The sequence below is a fragment of the Equus caballus genome, chromosome 6 (assembly GCF_041296265.1).
Source record: "Equus caballus isolate H_3958 breed thoroughbred chromosome 6, TB-T2T, whole genome shotgun sequence".
Lineage (NCBI taxonomy): Eukaryota > Metazoa > Chordata > Mammalia > Perissodactyla > Equidae > Equus > Equus caballus.
In genome coordinates this window covers 60,084,939-60,104,267 of record NC_091689.1, presented here as the reverse complement: position 1 = coordinate 60,104,267, position 19,329 = coordinate 60,084,939, and the positions used below count along the sequence as shown (strand labels likewise).

Genomic DNA, 19,329 nt, shown 5'->3' with positions numbered 1-19,329 from the left:
TTTGAAGCTGACAAAGATGGAACACATTAAGTGACAGGAGAACCCCAGAATCAGGGGTCTGGCTCAGTAATTAAAAGCAGTTACTCTATTGGAATCAAGGCACCTCATCTCTGGAGTATAGTTTCATTACAGGAAACATGCTAACTCAGAACATGACACAGTCCATATCCTATGATATGAAGACACTATGACAGAAAGCTAAATTACTCCAACATTTCTACATTTTAGTATGTGTCTGAACGCACACCATATCTATCCGTACTATATTTTGCATTGATTTTTAGATGAATGACTTTTGAACTATATTTTCCTGTCTTATTAAATCGCTAGGTGCAATGTCAACATCCGAAAATAATTATTTCTGTGTATTCGCATAACCTTGGAATGCTAAGAAATGCATTTGGCTTAAGACACAGCATAACAGCCATGACAACTCCACCTTCACATTATATACAGCACATTTCTTTAAGGGAGGAATTACTATGTGGTTACAGCCTTACAGTAAACACTTAAAAGCTGGTTGTGCTGAAGATAAATTGAAATTTTAGGCTGAACACCTGTGGATAGTTAGGAGCTTCCTTAAAGGAGAAAGTGGAGCAACTTGGTGGACTCTGGAGAAAATGGAACGAACTCTTTCTAGCAACATTCTCTACATCTAAGAATAAGAAGTTGTCTTTACTAGATGGAATCAGCTATAGGAGAATTCAAGAAAAGTCTTCCCGTTAGCAACACCCTTGGTCTGCTTTGGATGACAATTACAATGAAACAATTACCTGCTTTGACTGGTAATCTTACTGGGGAAAAAACAATCCTTTTTCTTTACCTAAAAAGAAGGTTAGCTAAAACTGAAGAAAAGCTTTAATACAAGCAACACAGTGCTAACTCTCAGTGTAGATCGTTTCAAACTTTCGAGCTACAGGCTCAAAAGGATGTCCACCCCAATAAAAATGTAAGCTGTGGGAGTGAGTAAAAGTCCCCACTTTCTACTCCAGGCTGACCACCTATAATATTATTAGCACGTGGTAGGGACACAATCAATATTTGTCAAATAAACGAATGAAGGTGGAGTCAGATACAAGGCGGGCTCCCAAATGCTGACCATGAGAAAATGTCACTAATTCGTAGGAAAATTGGAAAAATAAGGCCTGAAATTTTGTCATGAGCCATCTACTAATGTCTAGTATTAAAGTTGATTTATCTCACTTCCCCCAACATTCTCAGTTTTTGTTTGCACAGTCTAGACGTGGAGTCAATACTGAAGGGATCACAGAGCATCTAGCTCAGAAAATATCTTAAATTTTACCCAGGACTCCAGGCAGGAGGGAAAGAAAAAAGGAGAAGAAAAGAGCACAGTCTCAACTCTTGTAATTACAGGGGAGGAAGGATTAAAAATTATGTCATCTATACTGCAAATAATAGTGCTGTTATAAGGGGAAAACTAGCTCAATTTTATTTAATCCTAAAACTCGCTAAGGCTGGAAGTGAGGGTCAATGTGCAATTATATAGAAAAGGTTGGAGTATTAGATATAGAATCTGAAGAAATAGTTCCTATTTTCAAATATGCATGCGATCTTTGTTGAACTTGAAGCCTTTCCTGGTCTCCATTGACTTCATTCTTCCCCTCTATAACAGAACAAGATATTTTTTACACTACCCCCTGAGCCCCCGAGAATGTGTGCCTCATGGAACTTAAACAGGCGGAGCCGCATCTATTCACCACCCTCAGAGAGCAAAGGTGACCAGAAATCCTAGAAATAAAATCATACATACCAACTGATAAATTCCCAGGTCCTCTGACTAAATATTTCCCTCCTTGATCCCGAACACTGTAACTGTCAGTCATTTTGGGTCTGTTATTCCAATAAGAAAAGCCTGACTGAAGTACCATAAAAGTCTTGGGAAAAAAACATTTTTGAACACTGGTGGGCTCAGGGGACTGATAATGGAATATGAACCTTTCACCCCTAAACTGGTTCCTTGGGAACAGAAAGCAGCATATTTTTTCAGTGTAACCCTCCTGCGCCCCCCATTCTCCCAGGTGCGGCTAAGACATCCAGCAGCTGTGGGCTGTCAGGGTTTCTGGAAAACCTTTTGAACGATCAGAATAGATTTAGAAGTCTGTCAACCCCAGGGCTTAAGAAAATGTCCATATAACCACCTGGGGATTTGGTTAAAATGCAGATTTGGATTCCCTAATCTAGGGCGGGGCCTAAGACTCTGCATTTCCAGCGGCTCCTGGGTACGTGATGCTGCGGATCCAGGCACCTTATTTTGAGGAGCAAAGATCTAGTCCACCTTTACTTATGTAATTTAGTTTGAAGGGCACCACAAAAATTCCTCCACATCAAAAATCTCAACTTTGCCCAATACGAGAAATAACACACACAAGGGTGGGAGAAAACAAATTCCAGTTTCCCTTATTTAAATTGGTTTGTCCAAATCCAATATTGTATTGTTCCAAGAGAGGTTAGACTACACCTGTAATCTAAAATCAGACCATTTCTGGCTTTGCACCTACACTACGATAGAAAAGCACGTGTGCATTTCTCCTGTGATCTTTACAATAGCTGTGAGCTAAGCAGAGCAGATATAATTACTATTTCAGAAAGAGAAGACAGATTGATCCTGTTAAGCAACTTACTCATGGCATCGCATAACTAGTAGAAGCCAGATCCAGGAATCATACTTAAATTTCATGTCCCCTCCAAGTCTAGAGTCTATCCACTATAACAGTACCTTTCACATCACCCACCCTTTCCACCTCCCAGACAAGCTTCCTTTAATGTTTATTACACTGCTGTTCCCGTAGTTGCGTAACAAACAAATAAACAAAAGGAATATCAGTGTCACAGGGGGTTGTCTGGGGTTCACTATTCAGAAAATGCTGCATCCTAAATGTATTTTTTTTAATCTGGGAGAGGCCTAAATTCTGCTGGATGACATACAGCTGAATAGAAGGAAAGAATTAGGATTCTCAAGATTTGATTGGACAGTAAAGAGAGATTTTTTATTAACCGGAATACAAACGCTAGTCACAAATCATCAGTATGAGTCATTGAGTGAAAACGCTCCACCATCAAGACTCTCACAGCGACACCACTGTAACAAGGAATGCAACTGGGATTCCCTATGACAGAGGAAGAAAGGAGACGGACCTCCCGCCTCTCTGTGCTATTCTCAGAGAGAAGCTCTGTCTGGAGTATGAGTTCAAGAGCCCTGGGCCATTTCTGGTTCGTTTGATGCTGTACCTGAGCACACAGAAAAATGTCTGACCTGTAGAAGGTGCTCCCTAAATATTTTTAAATTGAATTAAGAATTGAAGTCTTATTACAACAATGCACAGTATAATAAACATTAAAACCTGCTTAAAAGGGACACCCTCATTTCTTTCTTTAAAAGTAGATTATTTTTCAAATTAATAAACCTTTAGCCCTTGGGAAAACTAGAGATGCTCTAGTCTTCACCAACTGACTAAACTTACTCTTGAGCAATTATATCTGAAAGATACAATCCCAATGCAATAGATCCCACACTACTAAAATATCATATTGAATTAAATCAGAGAAAGCCAGCCAACAGCTCACATTTATGTGAAGCCTTCTTTTCGTGATATTGTGGGAGTCTAACGTCTGATTTCCCTCCAGATCTTGGCTCAATCAGCATTTCATGGAAGAAGTCTGTAATAGGTTCTTCACAGCACCATGCACCTCCCTTTCTTAAACGTCACAGACTTTTATAAGCATTTGCTTTACCTGGCTGTGCCACTAGACTACACTCCCTCTGAGGACAGGGATTGTGTCTGCTTTGGCTCTCAAGTGTATCCATTGCACCCAACTGGTTACAATGCTTATCATATCTAGGAGTTACTAAAAACTGGCAAATATCCTCTAAAAACAATTAATTCTAAACAGCCTCTCTGGCTCTATCCTCACATGAAGAAAGATGAGAATAGAAGTTACTTCGGTAGTTTCCGGAGGCACAAGGCACCATACAAACTCAAAGCTTCTAGGGAATTTCAATGCAAACAAATTGTAAATTTACAACATTACAAATGCATGTTCCTCTCGCGGTCCATAGATGATTTGGGGCACGTGCTGTGGTCATGAGCAAGAATGGTTAAGAGTAAAGGCTACAGGAAGAGAAAGAAACTCAGCTGAAATGGAGAAAAAGAAGGGGGTCATTTCAATATTCTGGTCTTGATTTAAAAAAGCAACTAAGATTAGGCACTTTACTGATATTTTAAAAGAATATCAATGTTACACATTATTTTGAACAACGTGGGAGCCTCCAGCTCCCAGAATCAGAAACACTGAGTCTAAGGAAGAACAAATCAAATTCAAATTAAATGAAAACTGAGTCCAAAGTGAAAAAAGTAAGTGATCACCCAATTTTTCTACAACAAATTCTGACTCAACATGGGTCAGAGTGAAGGAAGACAACTATACCTAAGACACTGTGACCATCTAGGAATTTCATCATGCACACTCTTTCCTCCCACCCATCTATGAAAAATTTCAATATCTGTGAAGCCTGTAAACAGGAAACAGTCTATAAACAATGAACTTGACGGAAAATTGTGACAGAGAAGACATGTGTTTTATCTATGTAGATACAGAAATATCTTTCCAGTAGCACATACTTTTCTCAACCTTACCAAAATGACATTTTGTATATTTTCTTTTTATTTCTTATGCTGTTCTTAACATTTCTGACACTCAGCACAATATTTGTAAAGTTTCCTTAATCGGGTTTTGGATTTATTAGAAACCAAACTGCAGGCTAGAGAAACTGGAAATAAACAAACAGCTGTCCTGAGAAAGTAGTGCTAAATATTTGTCAATTTTTGTCATCCTGCATCCAGAGACCCCAAGCAGAAGCGGAAGGTAACAACACACATCACCATGCTAATAGAATTTCCAAGGTTGTATGCCACTCATGTATTCCATATATTTCCATTTTTTTTCTCATAATGGATCCATTGCCTCTTTTAATACCAGAAACACAAAATCTATAGTTTTCTGAAGGGCAAGGTTTCTTGTCTGTCCATCATCTCCCCCGCCTTCCTCCTTCTCAATAGAGTCCCTGTTTGTTGAGGCGTCTGCCCTGCATCTTGTAAACCAAGTGTCACAGGTCTGCGGTGTCCCACCCAAAGTCCGTGTGGTCAGATCTCATTGCCCTTTGCAGGGACTGGGTCAGAAAAGGTCATTCAGGTGAATAAGATAAGAGGAAGGTTTCTGGGGGCTGCTAGGAGAGTTCTGCCTCATTCTTCACCTCATCATCATTACGCTTGGATATAGCACTACTGTATTGCTACCCACCAGGAGGGCAAAGTCAATAGAATGCCAGGGAAAATGGAGCCAGAACTCTCGGATGAAGTCAACCCTGAGAACTTCTCGACTTCCATTTGTGAGACAATATACTTTTGTTTTTATCATGTATATTATTTCCAGTTGGGTTTTTCACTCCCTGTACACAAAAAGTACTTAAAGATACATTTTCATAATTTAATAACCATTCATCTAAATTTCAAGAACAGTTTTAACCAGCAAATGGCACAACTAAACTGAATATTGCTTTTGAAATATTATGCAGGTTTGGAAAAGACGTGGTTCAGAAAGCAGCCTAAGTAAACTAAGGAATTAACCCTCTGAATTTTTATGATTGGGAAAAAGAGAAGAAGAGAAAAATGATTGAAGCTCTTTCTTTTGCTCTTAAAGAAATTTCCAAGTATCTCATAGAATCCCAGAAACATAGTGAGAATTCATAAATGTTTGGAGAGTAAATTCCTCACTTTTTGTCATAGGAAAGAGGACCTAAGTTATCTGGTGAACTATGAAATTGGATAGATCCATGTCTGTGTGACTTTGAGCAAATCATTTAACCATCTCAGGTCTTAGCTTATTCATCTGTAAATAAAAACATCTTCTGAGGCTGGCCCAGTGGCGTAGTGGTTAAGTTTGCATGCTCCGCCTTGGCAGCCTGGGGTTCGCGGGTTTGGATCCCAGGCACAGACCTACACACCACTCAGCAAGCTATGCTATGGTGGCAACCCACATACAAAATAGAGGAAGACTGGCACAGATGTTAGCTCAGTGACAATCTTCCTCAAGCAAAAAGAGGAAGATTGGCAACAGATGTTAGCTCAGGGCCAATCTTCCTCACCAAAAAAAAGAAAAAACCTTTTCTAATTCAACTATTTCCTCAACATTGGCACTTTATCACTGCTTTTTTGCAAAAGATTTGTTAAGAAAAAAGAAACCATGCTCCTAAGTGACTGCACATTTTAAAAGTGCTTATAGATTAATACTTGAAGTCAGATCACCAGACCACTCAATCTCATTTGTCTGAAAACCTTACTTGAACTCTCAGTAAACAGAAACTTATAAACTTTACAGCAGTTGCATACTGTATTATTAAACTAATGTATAGAATGAACACATTCTCTTTCAAAAGGTTTGTATACAACTGAAAAGATAAGGCACATAGATTATCTTCGATTTCATGATTTCCAGTAGTTTATTTTATGCTCTTCAACTGAATTGCAAAGAATTGAAATATAATCTAATACGATGGAAAATTTAGACATATTATAGCTGCATGCTAAATAGCACTGTGTGTTGTATTGTTTTTCCCCGACCAGTCACTAGTCACTAGTCACTATCTGACAGGCAGAGTTCTAGTGTTTAACTCATCTGATTCAAAGCAATCCTCACAGCAACTCAAACATCGTCATCGGCAACAGAAAGAAACAGTCTCAGCGAAGCTAAGTAAATTACTGTAAGATCATGAAGCCAATCAAATCCTTCACCTCCATCATTCTATACATTCTATACAGCATCCTCATCCTCTCAAAGGACGAGGACTTCTTATTCCACACAAGACCCTACACGGCAGAACAACATTTCTTTCGGTGAACAACAACAAGAAATCACCTTATAAACCTTTACCGAGAAACTGCTTTCAGAAATAAACTTGTTTTTGGTTCATTCATTGTTGCTTATATGAGCCTGGTGCCTAGATTATGCGGGAAGAGCCAGGCTTAGCTATACCAAGAATCTCCTGGGAGAGCCCCTTCTCATTCTATATCTTTTATTTTCAAAACATAAAATCAACCTGTTTTAGACAGATTTAAAGAATAGCAAACAAATAAATATGCAAACTTTATAGTAGCATGATGATGAGGATGGGCAGATAATGTTTCCTCCCGCAAAGGAGACAATCTGAGGGAGATACTATTACTCTTTGAGAACTAAAGGGATAGAATAGAGATGTTTAAAAAAAAAAACCTTCCCACGAATCCAGAATATTTAAGTCTTGTGGTGGTAACTACAGCACAGAAAGAGTGAGTGGCTGGAGTCGATGAGTCAGTCAGGTGCAGTCCTGGACAAGAACATGCAATTGAGGTAATTTCCCACTAAACTTATCCGTCCCCATGGAATAACAATAGAAAGAGTACCTTCACTACAACACAATTCTTTCAAGGTTAGTGAAATTGTGTTTCCATATATTAAAAGTTGGGAATGGAGGTGCCCAGGGACTCATCAGCAGCCAATGGTTGTATATACAACAGGCACGTATTTATTTCAAAGGACCATATTTTAGAATAAAACGCTAAATCTCCATGCAGTAGCCCATTTCCACTTTGCTCCCTTCCGTGGTTTTGCAAATCCTTTCGGGCCAGGGCTCTACTTTTGGTCTCATGGAGCAAAGCAACGAAGCCTGATCCCAAAATGAAGGATAAAAAATTTGAGTAATTTATCTCTAAAACAAAATGGGCAATTTTCTTCAGAAGAAAGAAAAACTTGTTAAAATACAGAAGCTCATTTAAAGCACGGTGTTTATCAAGAGCTAGGGGATTTTATCAAGTTATTAATATCAGCAAAAACTTCCTTGATTAAAAGACTATCTTCCTGGGGCCAGCCCAGTGGCAAAGCAGTTAAGTTCACACGCTCCCCTTCAGCCAGGGGTTCGCAGGTTCTGATCCCGGGTGCGGACCTACACACCGCTCATCAGGCCATGTTATAGTGGTGTCCCACATACACAGAGGAAGACTGGCACAGATTTGAGCTCAGCAATAATCTTCCTCAACCAAAAAGAGGAAGATTGGCAACAGAGGTTAGCTCAGGGCCAATCTTCCTCACAAAAAAGAAAAAACAAAAAACTATCATTCTAAGGATGTAGTTCGTGAATTTGCTACACCAAGAACCAGGATTGCTTCCTTCCTCCCTGGAAGAGGTACCACCACAACACAGAAGAAAACAAGGTAAAGCATTCAACTGATGTGTTCAAAGTTTTATTGCCTATAGACATCTTTGTAGGACTCTGTATAGGTGTACATGAACTCTGATATATTAGGAGAGGCAGCAAAAAACACAAAACATAAAAGGATCTGCTCAGTATAACATTTAAATTTTAATCAGAAAAGTTTCCAGGGGCCAGCCCCATGGCGCAGTGGTTAAGTTCGCATGTTCCACTTCTCGGCGGCCTGGGGTTCGCTGGTTCAGATCCCAGGTGTGGACGTGGCACCGCTTGGCACGCCATGCTGTGGTAGGTGTCCCACATATAAAATAGAGGAAGACAGGCACGGATGTTAGCTCAGGGCCAGTCTTCCTCAGCAAAAAGAGGAGGACTGGCAGTAGTTAGCTCAGGGCTAATCTTCCTCAAAAGAAGAAAAAAAGAAAAGTTTCCAATTGTAGGAATACCATCTTCTAAATTTTAAGCAAGATTGTCCTCTTCTACTTTATATCTTTTAAAGACATTTTCAAGAACTTTTGCCTAAGGTAACAGATTAACCAAATTATATCAACAGAGGGTTTACCTTCAATCCATTTTTCCCAGCATCAGGACAATGAAGGGTGCAAATATCCTCTCACTGTATCTTTACAATCCCTTAAACCAAACCACGTGTGTGTTTTCTGCTCCTTTCAGATAATTTTTTCTTTTCATAAAGAAGGAATAAAAGCAGGCATGAAGAGTGGCTTAGCAGTTAACCACCCTTTCAGTTCACAGGCCCTGTTACTGTTTATCCCCCAGACAGACACGGAAATTTCCAAGAGTGTAATATCTGCCAAGCTCATTAGAGGGAGCTACAGGGAACATTAGTTTCATGACAAATGGTATTTAGATGAGCCACTGGGACCCAAGAATATTATGTATGGTATGGAAAGCCTCAAGCCAACAGGATCTTGGCTCCAAAGCACCTGTAGATCACGGTATCCCTGCAGGGCCAAGAGCCATTTGTACCCACTCTTCTTTGTTGGAGCTCAGACACGTGGAGACTATGGGGGCACACATTGTTATGAAAACAGCGCTGTAACTCACTCACTCACTCATTCAGACACCTGGATGCTCACCGACAGTTTCCTGGAAGCTTTTGATGCTTTTCAAACTATGCAAGATGGTACCTCCAAGAGCAGGACATAATTTATATAAGTGTGCACAGAAGAAATCCAGAGTGATGTGGGAAGGGAGGGCATGAATTGAAATTGTGAAATTCAGGAATTATTATTAATTTTCTCCTATATTATTAAGTAGTTCATCCTGTATGAAATGCTTAAAAATCTAGAAACCAAATTTGTTAAACAGCTTTCTTTAAAGTTTCTGTATTTGAAATTATTTAACCATGTTCTGCTTTCCAAGCCTTGAAATTAGACCTTGTGTTAAAGATGAAACGCTCGCATCACCTTCCAAAGCAATCAGGATCTGCCTTTTGCTGAAGACATTTAACTGGTGTTTAAGCAAAAGGTCACCTGCCTAAACAGTATATAAACTTTTCCATTAGGAAAAAAACCAGATTCTTGGTAACAGCCAAGGAATTGCATTAAAAATTTCAAAATGAATCACAGTATCGCTTCTCCAAGCATTTTACTAATCTTCACTTCTCTGTTTCTTAGAGTTTCTTGAAGGCGAAACTTGCCCCACTTAAAAAACAAATAGCTGGAGGACTAATAAATTGTCTATGGAGTTCTGATTATCATATGTGCCCATCCTAAGACCATCTCACGACTTTAGCAGAACTTTAACAAACGACAAGAATATTGAGATGATTTAAATAATCACTTCCTCTTACCCTTTCAGGGGAAGTCGATATTTTTTTAATATCCTGCACCATGCACTGTGCTGGGCACTTTACACACAGCTTCTCTAATTCCCACCAAAACATTGCAATAAGAACACTATAACCATTTTACGTTCCACACTCGGGCCATACTATTATTCTGCTCCTTGTCACGTAGGCACAAACAGGAACACTACCCTTGAGCATTTTAGTCACCAAGTTGGAGTCACAGATACTACTAATAATGACACTTCCTTCTCCAAGTTTTGAAATTTTTGTTTTATATACTCTTTATGGCGGAAAAGATCAGAGTTTGCTAACTTGTTTCATTACTACACTCTGGATGTGATCTCTGATTTCCTAGGAAAAGCACTAGACTACAGTACTGGAAAGGCTGAGCCACGATCACGACCTGGCCACTGATTATCTGTATGATTTGGAGCCAGTCTCCAAATTATTCTGCAACGAACATCCCTGATATACAAATGACATCGATAATCACCCTCTAGATGCTTGCAGCTGTGTGTAGGATTCAGCTGGCATGCCTCACACTTCCCACAATTGCACTCTTCGAAGCCACAATAAGAATAGTGAATATGCATTCCAATATTAGTATGATTTGTTGTGGCAGGGCTAACAGAATCCAAAAATGCTAGAGGCCCTTTCTTTGTGATAATGTGAATGAGGTAAAAGATGTACGAATTCAGTGAATTATTTTTTAAAATGAAAAATGACACCAAGGGCACAATTCATGGAAAGCAATTCATACTCTATTAGGTCAGAAAATTCCTAATCCTAGATTTATGTTTGATTATATTTTCAAACTACATGCAATAGACAGTTTTTTTAAAGAGCAAGGTAGATACTGGTTGGCAACAGTGTCAACTGATTTGATGCTCTTCTGTTAGGGGCAAATACTGCAGGATGAAATGTCAGAAAGGTTATTTTGACTTTGAAAATTTTAAATGCTTATTCTTTCCCAAAGGTCAGATATTATAATGAACTGTGAAAGACAATAAAACAGTGTGCTAAGCCACCTATATTTTAATTTTTAAACCCATGTTTAAGCAGTGGAATCACCTTATAGGAATTCCTCTTATTAAGTGTACTGTTCTCTTGAAATGCTTTTGCACAAATATGTTTACTTGAGAAAGCAACACTCGCAAACAGTTAAATACCATATGCTACAAGTCATGGAAAAGAGAGTTTAACTACAGTTCACATAAAACTGAGACCTCAAAGGAAGGTTATTTTGAAAATGTACACAAATAAATTTTAAAAATATTTTGGGGCATTTTGGAGTTCAAGTCTAGAACCATATGGCAAAAGGCCGCAGATGCTGGCATTGGGTGCTGGGTAGATGCTGGAAAAATATTACAAATCAGTGTCTAGGATATATGGAACATGGATTTGACGTTTCAGTATTTGAAACAAAATGAGAAACTGAAATGATGGAGATAAAACATCAACAACTACAAAAAAAAAATCTAAATCTATCAACCTCCTCGTTCACAATGCCTCTCTCTCAAAAACGTTTTGTACGTAGTAGGTGTTCAGTAAAGTGTTCATCCAGTGACACCTAGCTTCTCACTTAGAGCGAGCCCATTACATTATTTAGGATAGTATTCCCACCCCACAGGGTTAGTTGGCTGAAAATTGCTCTTGACATAGGAAAGCACTTCACAAACACAGATGTGACCAACATAGTATTTACAACTAACCAGTCCTACATTCATAATGCTTTTCCTCTCAGAAGGCCCAAAGCTCTATTCTTTCAAATTTTAAGCATTTAGAAAAAGGGTTGTAAGTTGCAGCACTTTACCAAGGAACCATCTGAGACAAGGGCTAACAATAAAACAGGCAGAAAAGTAACCATTTGAAGAAAAAAGAAAGAAATCAGAAGTGAAACCCAGGTATGCTATTTTTCCGACCAATATTCATCAAAGGCAATAGGAAGCAATAGAACTTAATTAGACTCAAAACCATTACTTAATGAAATGCTTATTCATACTTTCAACCAAAGTCACTTTCCTCAGAGGTCCTGTTGGAGAATCCACGTGGCAGAATTATAACAAGAGGTTAGGAAAAAGGAAGGATTCGTAACAACGTTATTTAGCATCAACATATTCCATTAATCCCAGTTATAATATTTGCCTTATGATCTTTTCATTATGCACACAATATTTTGTTAATACAAGTTTTTTTAAAGAAAATATTCCAGCAATTAAAACCCTTTTGACGGCATTCATTCCACTACTTTTGAAGTAGAGGAACTAAGGAAACAATAAACAATCTGAACCCTTGGGCGCACAGTCACCTCACTGCTTTTGCACAGTCCCAGTCCCATGCTTTGGAACATCAAAAAAAAACCCCCCAAAACTTGTGGATTGCCATCAATATACATATCAATTATATCCACCTTTCCTCTTCTCATCTACACTAAAAAATGAAATATGTATCAAAAATTAAAATAGATTTGGGATGCTTCATCACAATTTAACAGATTACAACTGGAAGCAAAAACTCTAGGTGGACATGGACTAGACAGTCCACGATCAAACCCTAGGCAGTCAGACTTTAGGAGAAAAGTGGATGTAACCAGAACTACCTAAAGGATATGGAAACAATTCCTCAGATGTATCCATTTCCGTCTCAAAGAAGAGTAAGAAATTTATTGGAATAGTTTGGGAGGATTACATTATATTCTAGAGTATAACAAATTTATGTTCTCTAACACCGCAAAAGAAAAAAAACATGAATGTGCCTTTTTAATTCTTTATTTAGATCATCTCTCTTTTTACTTATTCCATCCCATGTGGAAATACATGCATTATATAGTTAAATTTATTAAATGAAATTTTTAAATACCTGCCTCGTATGAGAAAAATGTAAACTTAAGTCTATTTTATTGTTTTTTCAAAGAAATTATAACATCACTGAAACTGAACATAATCTAACGTCTGAAACTTGGTAGTATTAATACAATAAGGCCAAATCTTTTGAGAAAATTAATTTAAAGGAATTCTAAGATCTAGCATATACCTAACCCTAAGAAGAGCACATATCTGAAGACACAAGAATGAAATGCAGCAAGAGAAACATGCCTATAAAAGTATCAAAGTAGCCCTGATGGCCTAGTGGTTAAGTTCAGAGTGTTCCACTTTGGCAGCCCTGGTTCAGTTCCTGGGCACAGACCTACACCACTTGTCCGTCAGTCAGTGGCCATGCTGTGGTGGTGGCTCACATACAAGAAAAGAGAAGAGGATTGGCAGCAGATGTTAGCTCAGGGCAAATCTTCCTGAGCAAAAAAAAAAAAAAAAAAAAAACCAAAAAAAACAAAAACACAACAACAAAAACTACAACGGTCAGTTTGAAACTATAAAGTCAGTATAAAGTCAGTTTCCAAGCCTATACCATAGCTATCTGCTATTATATTTTCCAGTAATGTACTTTCATTTTACTCAATCCTTAAAGAGAACACTTACTGTACTAGTATGAACCTCAAATACTGTTCATATACTAAATTCAAAGTACACAACATTTCTACCCTCCTTAACATTTCCATCCAGCTAGAGATCAGGGACCACGGGTTTTCTCTGGTCTGATCCCAACATCATACAGTACTCCCTTATCAAACTATTTTTATTGACATACATATAAAGAATTCTTAATAAGTTATGAACCTAAGTTAGAAGAATTTGCGAAATTTGGGAAAACACTATATCACTCAGTGTTCCTTGATTCGCCCTTAAATAAGATTTCAAAACCAGCCTGAATAAAAGGGAACCAATTACATAGACATTTTACTCCTGTTATTATAAGCAGCAGCCAACAGTGCCATCAAGCCTAATCTTAACCATCCATGCAATCACATAACAGCCTTAAAATCTTAATAAATTTTCCAGAGATTTTTCACTGCCCAAAGCCCAGAGAGGATATGAATGCATAAATTTGATTGTAGTGAATGTGAGTAATCGAATCTAATCTTCAACCATATCCAGGAAATCTTACAGCATTCCTGCAAGACCCAGCATCAGTACCCATTACGAAGGAGAAAAACAAACTACTCCCATTACTGGACTCTCTTGTTGTTACAAAGTTTTCCCCCTTAATAGTGAGTGAAAATATGCAAGCGACTTTCATTATATTGACTCTACTTTTCCTTTCTAGAGCAATACACAAGTGTGTCCATTTTTTTGAACATGGCAACCTTGTAAAAAACTGGAGACAGGTGTTTTAGTTCCTGCTAATGTTTTCTAGGCTACACAGTTCCCCTTCCTCTGTTTTCTACATGATTTCCAGACTTCTGGCCCTCCAGCTTGTCAATGTCTTTCCTAAAATTAGGGTGTCATGGACAGAACACAGTATTCCAACGTGATCCGGCCGGTGTTAAGTGCGTCAAAGATACACTTCCCATGATGTGGACACTCCATTTCTATTTATACTGCCTAGGGAAGTCCAGAAGGGTTTTTTTTTCTTTTTCTTTTTTTTTTTCTTTTAAGCAGCTGCATGATACTGTTGGCTCATATTAAATCTGTAGTCAAGTCAAACTTCCAGATGTTTTTCGCAAATTGAAAATTTTCATATTCAGTTCTCACTTGGAACCAGCAACCACTTACTCCAGTAACAGGCAGAGAATTCAGATGTATAGCTGCCTGAGAGAGGGATAAATATCTGGGATAATCCATTATATTTGGTTACAAAATCTCTTCTAGTTGCCATTCTCAGTGCTCAAAATTTCATCAACATAATTAAGTATTTCCCCTTTGGGGAAATGAATATTAAAATACATATTTACGTATACTATTATTTATGGTGTACTTAATATGTGTTGGTCACTGTTCTGAATGCTTTAAAATTTTTATCTGGATAACAACTCTATAAAGTAGGTACTATTATTCTACACATTTAACAAGTAAAGAAACTGAAGCACAGACAATTTAAGTAACTTGCCCCAAAACACACAGCCAGTAAGAAGAGGAGCCAGGATTCAAAAGCAAGTGGTCCAGAACCAGATTGGGGGTCATAATTATCACATTATGCTGTCTCTTGACCCTAAATAAATGTTTAGAAATACAGGCACTGTGCCAGACACGTGGGAAACAAAATAACATAACATCATCATCATATTTCCATGTTTGTCTTTGTTCCATTAAATAGATAATAGAACCATGATAAGCAACACAGGAAAAGGTCATAGACATTCTGAGCATAACTTTATACTGAATCCAAAATATGAAGGTCACTTTTAGGGCCTTTGAAAGGGTTACATAAACTACTGTCTGTAAAGCACTTAGAATAATGTCTCGCCCAAGCTAAGTGCTAGCTCTATTTAAATATCAATTTTATAAATGCATTCCTTCATACAAATATGCATATATGTAAACTCACAAATTACAAAGTTCCTTAGCACAAGAAAAAGTAAACTTTTAATGAAATAATAACTTTATTGTAAAAAGTGACGTATTCTGTTAAATATAAAGGAGAGGCATGGTGAGAACTGAAGCAGGTGGCACTATCAGAAACGCTGATAAAACCACCCGACTTCTTTAGCACCCATCTTCTAGTTTAAGGAACCCCACTAGCTTCATGTCTGTCACCAACTTGTTTGGGGATTAAAGATAAAACTACTCTAAAAAGCACGTATTCCCACCAGACATTATCAGTCATCTAAACCAATCCAGGAGCTTGCCTCTTTAAGGACTATAAATTGATATTTTTAGCAACCCATGTGGGTGCCTGCTAATCCAAGGTTATGTAAAACATGTTCTTTTGCTAGTTTTTTCAAATGAATGGCACATGATTACACAGAATGTCCTTTTTGCCTAAGAGTAAGGGCTATACACCAGTAAAATTAGAAGCGCCTCATCGCTAGAATTTCCTTAGTACACTAGGTCCTCATTCGGCTCGGAAGTGTTGTTGTTGTGCTGTGCAAGGAGACAAAGCAGAATGTGAACGCCAGCAATGGACAGAATTCAGGTTGGAATTCGATCGTTATTACATCGTGAGGTTCTATTGTTGATATTGCTTTTTTAATTATAGTCATTGTTAACACTTATCAAAGTTTGTCATTGGCTGTTTGGTTTATTCTACAGTGTGAGTGATGAAAACTTGCTCATTTCTTCTATGATTTTCCAAAAAGCAGATATTCTGACATGTATATGCAGCAGTTTCAGTGTAAATCATCCATAATGCAGCTGGAAACATTACTCCACACCACTTCCCAAACAATTTTTGTTTTCCATAGATAGGAGCACTTCATTGTTGATTCATCTGTGAATTTATGCTAATAATTTGCAATGATAGGATTTTTTAATAATATAAACTCATAAGCATATGTTCAAATTCTTAGCTTAGAAAGTCAGCAATTCATATATGCTCCTCACATCTATTTGTATTTATTGAATTATTTTCCCACTGAAATGGAAACTTGTGATTCAGGAGAAGTAATTAAAAAGGAAAAGGAGGGAGGAAAAAAGAGACAGAAAAACTGAGAGGTCTACTGATATAAATTAACCCCCCCAAATACAAAAGAGACAAGATGCTGTGTTCCAGCTCCTATCTCCATTAATCACTCTCTTTTCCTTCTCAGCGCCACCCTTTCCCTTTCTAACAACTAAGAATTGACCACCTTATTTTATAGCCATTCTATAATACAGCAAGACCTACTATGAGGGCTATATTAAGAATTTCAAGCAAAAAATTATCCTTTAAAAGTTTTACTTTGGTAATACCTTTTTTTCTCTTATCTCTATACTTATGATTAGCCTATAAATGCAAAAACCCAATACATGCTACTTCTAGTTGGCATCATCTCTCACTGACTTCCACCTCACAGAAAGACTGCTACTTCTTCATCCTTACACTAAACACGATGAGTCCCGTCAGACGCTCATTATTTCTCACTTAGTTATTATCAAATGTACTATCTGCTCTTTCTACATCTTCAGCACCCAAATGAATAAAAGCCCACCTCCTACCTCCACCTTTACCATCACTGGCCTTACCCTGGAATGTGTTCGGGCAGAAGTGCTTATTATCTCAGGCAGTGGGTTCTGCGTACCACCAGGAGGCTACAGGAAGCTCAAGGGCTATCTTTGGTCCTCTTGCTACAGAGGGAACCAGACTTTTCAGAGGAGACAGAGTAACGCAAATGGCATAGGGATGATGAAAACAAGGGAGAAGCAAAACACAGATCAGCCACTCACCAGCGCTAAAACCTTATGCATGAGCGTCCACTTAACCTTTATAATTATTTCTAAACCAGAATTAATGATTCTGAAAGTCTGTTTTTGAAGGAACACCTTTGTTTGTCCAGGTGCATGAGGTTGTTTCCCTCTGCCACAGAAAAACAAGTTCAAGGCATTATGAAAAGTGTGCACCTAAGAAGAACACTTTAATCCTAGCTGTCTGTGTACTAGGAAACATTTCAGGATTAAAGTCTCAAGAAAGAACTCCACCGAGACAGACAGGAGCATGACTGCGTGTGTATGATATGTACACGGTGTCTGTGGGAGGGAGGGAGGGGGGAGGAGGGAGAGAGAGACAGAAGGATGTTCCAGGGGAGAAATGAGTTCCTAACGGAGATATAATATCTAATTGCAATTATTTTTTGTAAATTTCACACCAGTGATGATACAAAAATTTACAGGGCCTTATTTTAAATGTGTGTATATTTCCTCTGTATATTTTAGAGGTGTGTATACTTCACTAAAAATTTGATAAATATGTGTAATTGCATTGTGATAAATGAAAGGCCACAATTTTTTCAGAGACCTGAATACAGAGAATGGTATTATAATCTGGTACTGTATAAAATCAACCCAAACAACTAAAATCAACCCAGGCTTCCTTGGCTACACATTGCAGTGATTTCAAGTACTCCAAGTCTAATTATCATGCAACTGAAATTTTAAACTACTACCATTACACAATTATTATAACAAATTAGATAAAGTATCAGTATTGCAAAAGTACATTCTCCAAAAAATATGTGTCTTATATTCTGACAGTCACAACTATAAAAGACAGAAAAATTTTAAAAGATAAACATTAATAATATTAAATCAGATTTCAAAAGTCTACAGTTATTTTCACTGAATAATCTCTACAGTTTTAAGAATTGTCTCCAAGGCAGGAGATAAAATGCAGATCGCCTTTTAAAGTTCACATATTCCTAAATTTATAGAATTATTCATGTATAAATATTCAATTTATAAAAAATTCATGTAAAATTATTCATGGGACTATTTAGCAAAATTTGCATGTTTTTATTTTCTTAGAGGGGGAGAAGACAATGTAGAATTGGTAAATGGAATACTCTCCAAGATTCCCCTAAGTCTAGATGGAGCTGCTGTCATACCCTTCTAGACATTTTTTAGAACATGACTTTAGTGGAATAAGTCTTTATTAAATCATGTAGGTTTTCTTCTGACAGAGAATAATATTTTCTAAAGCAGGCCAATGTATATATGGTAATGAGTGCCCTCAACAATAAGATGCAGTAGAATAATAGGCTTATTTTTATTCAAAGATATTAAATTTAGTATATAACCTAAAAATTATATCAGAATCCTTTCTTCTGATACCACTTCTAATGACAAAAAAGGCACTTTGGGGGCTGGATTTTCACTTTCATACACTAGATAGCGAGTTAGTGCCACACTAAAATTTAAAAATAAATACAACAGCTCTATCTAAAAACACAAGTGAAGTTAAGACTTGCAACCATTGCTATAAGGCAAATTTATACTATTACATTAGTAAAACTTCATAATTTAGGTAGGAGAGGAAAATACAGTTATAACACAGTCTTGGCCAAATTATCCTAGACTAGCTATTCTCAGAGCCTGGATTTTCCAAATTTTGCCCACACTTGATTTTACGTTGCTCGTTACCAATCTATGCTTTTAGGACTTCAAAGGCCAGCTATTGCAAGGAGCAAGGAGCTAGACAGAAATGAAACCTGAATGCCACTCTAGGAACACACAGGGCTCCGGCCCAGCCGCAAAACCAGGCCTCATTTCAGCTCTCCCACTTCCTGTTAATAGCAAAGGTTAGAAACAGATTCTGTTCCCAAGCACAAAAAAAAGTCAGCATGTCCTTTTTTTTTTTATTATTACCAATAAAACACTGAGTAGCGCACACAGGTACAAGTGTTTGACGGTATTTGCTTATTCTATCCCAGAGTTATAAACCCTTAAGACAGATGGCAGTATAATTGTTAAATTCTACAGATTAACTTGGCTGCAATGAAAGCAACAACCCTCAA

General features: G+C 37.6%; 1 protein-coding gene across 2 annotated transcripts in view; it reads right to left on the bottom strand.

Annotated features, from left to right (window-relative positions):
* The window catches only part of PDE3A (phosphodiesterase 3A), a 293,395-nt gene that overhangs the window by 226,681 nt on the left and 47,385 nt on the right, over positions 1 to 19,329 (bottom strand).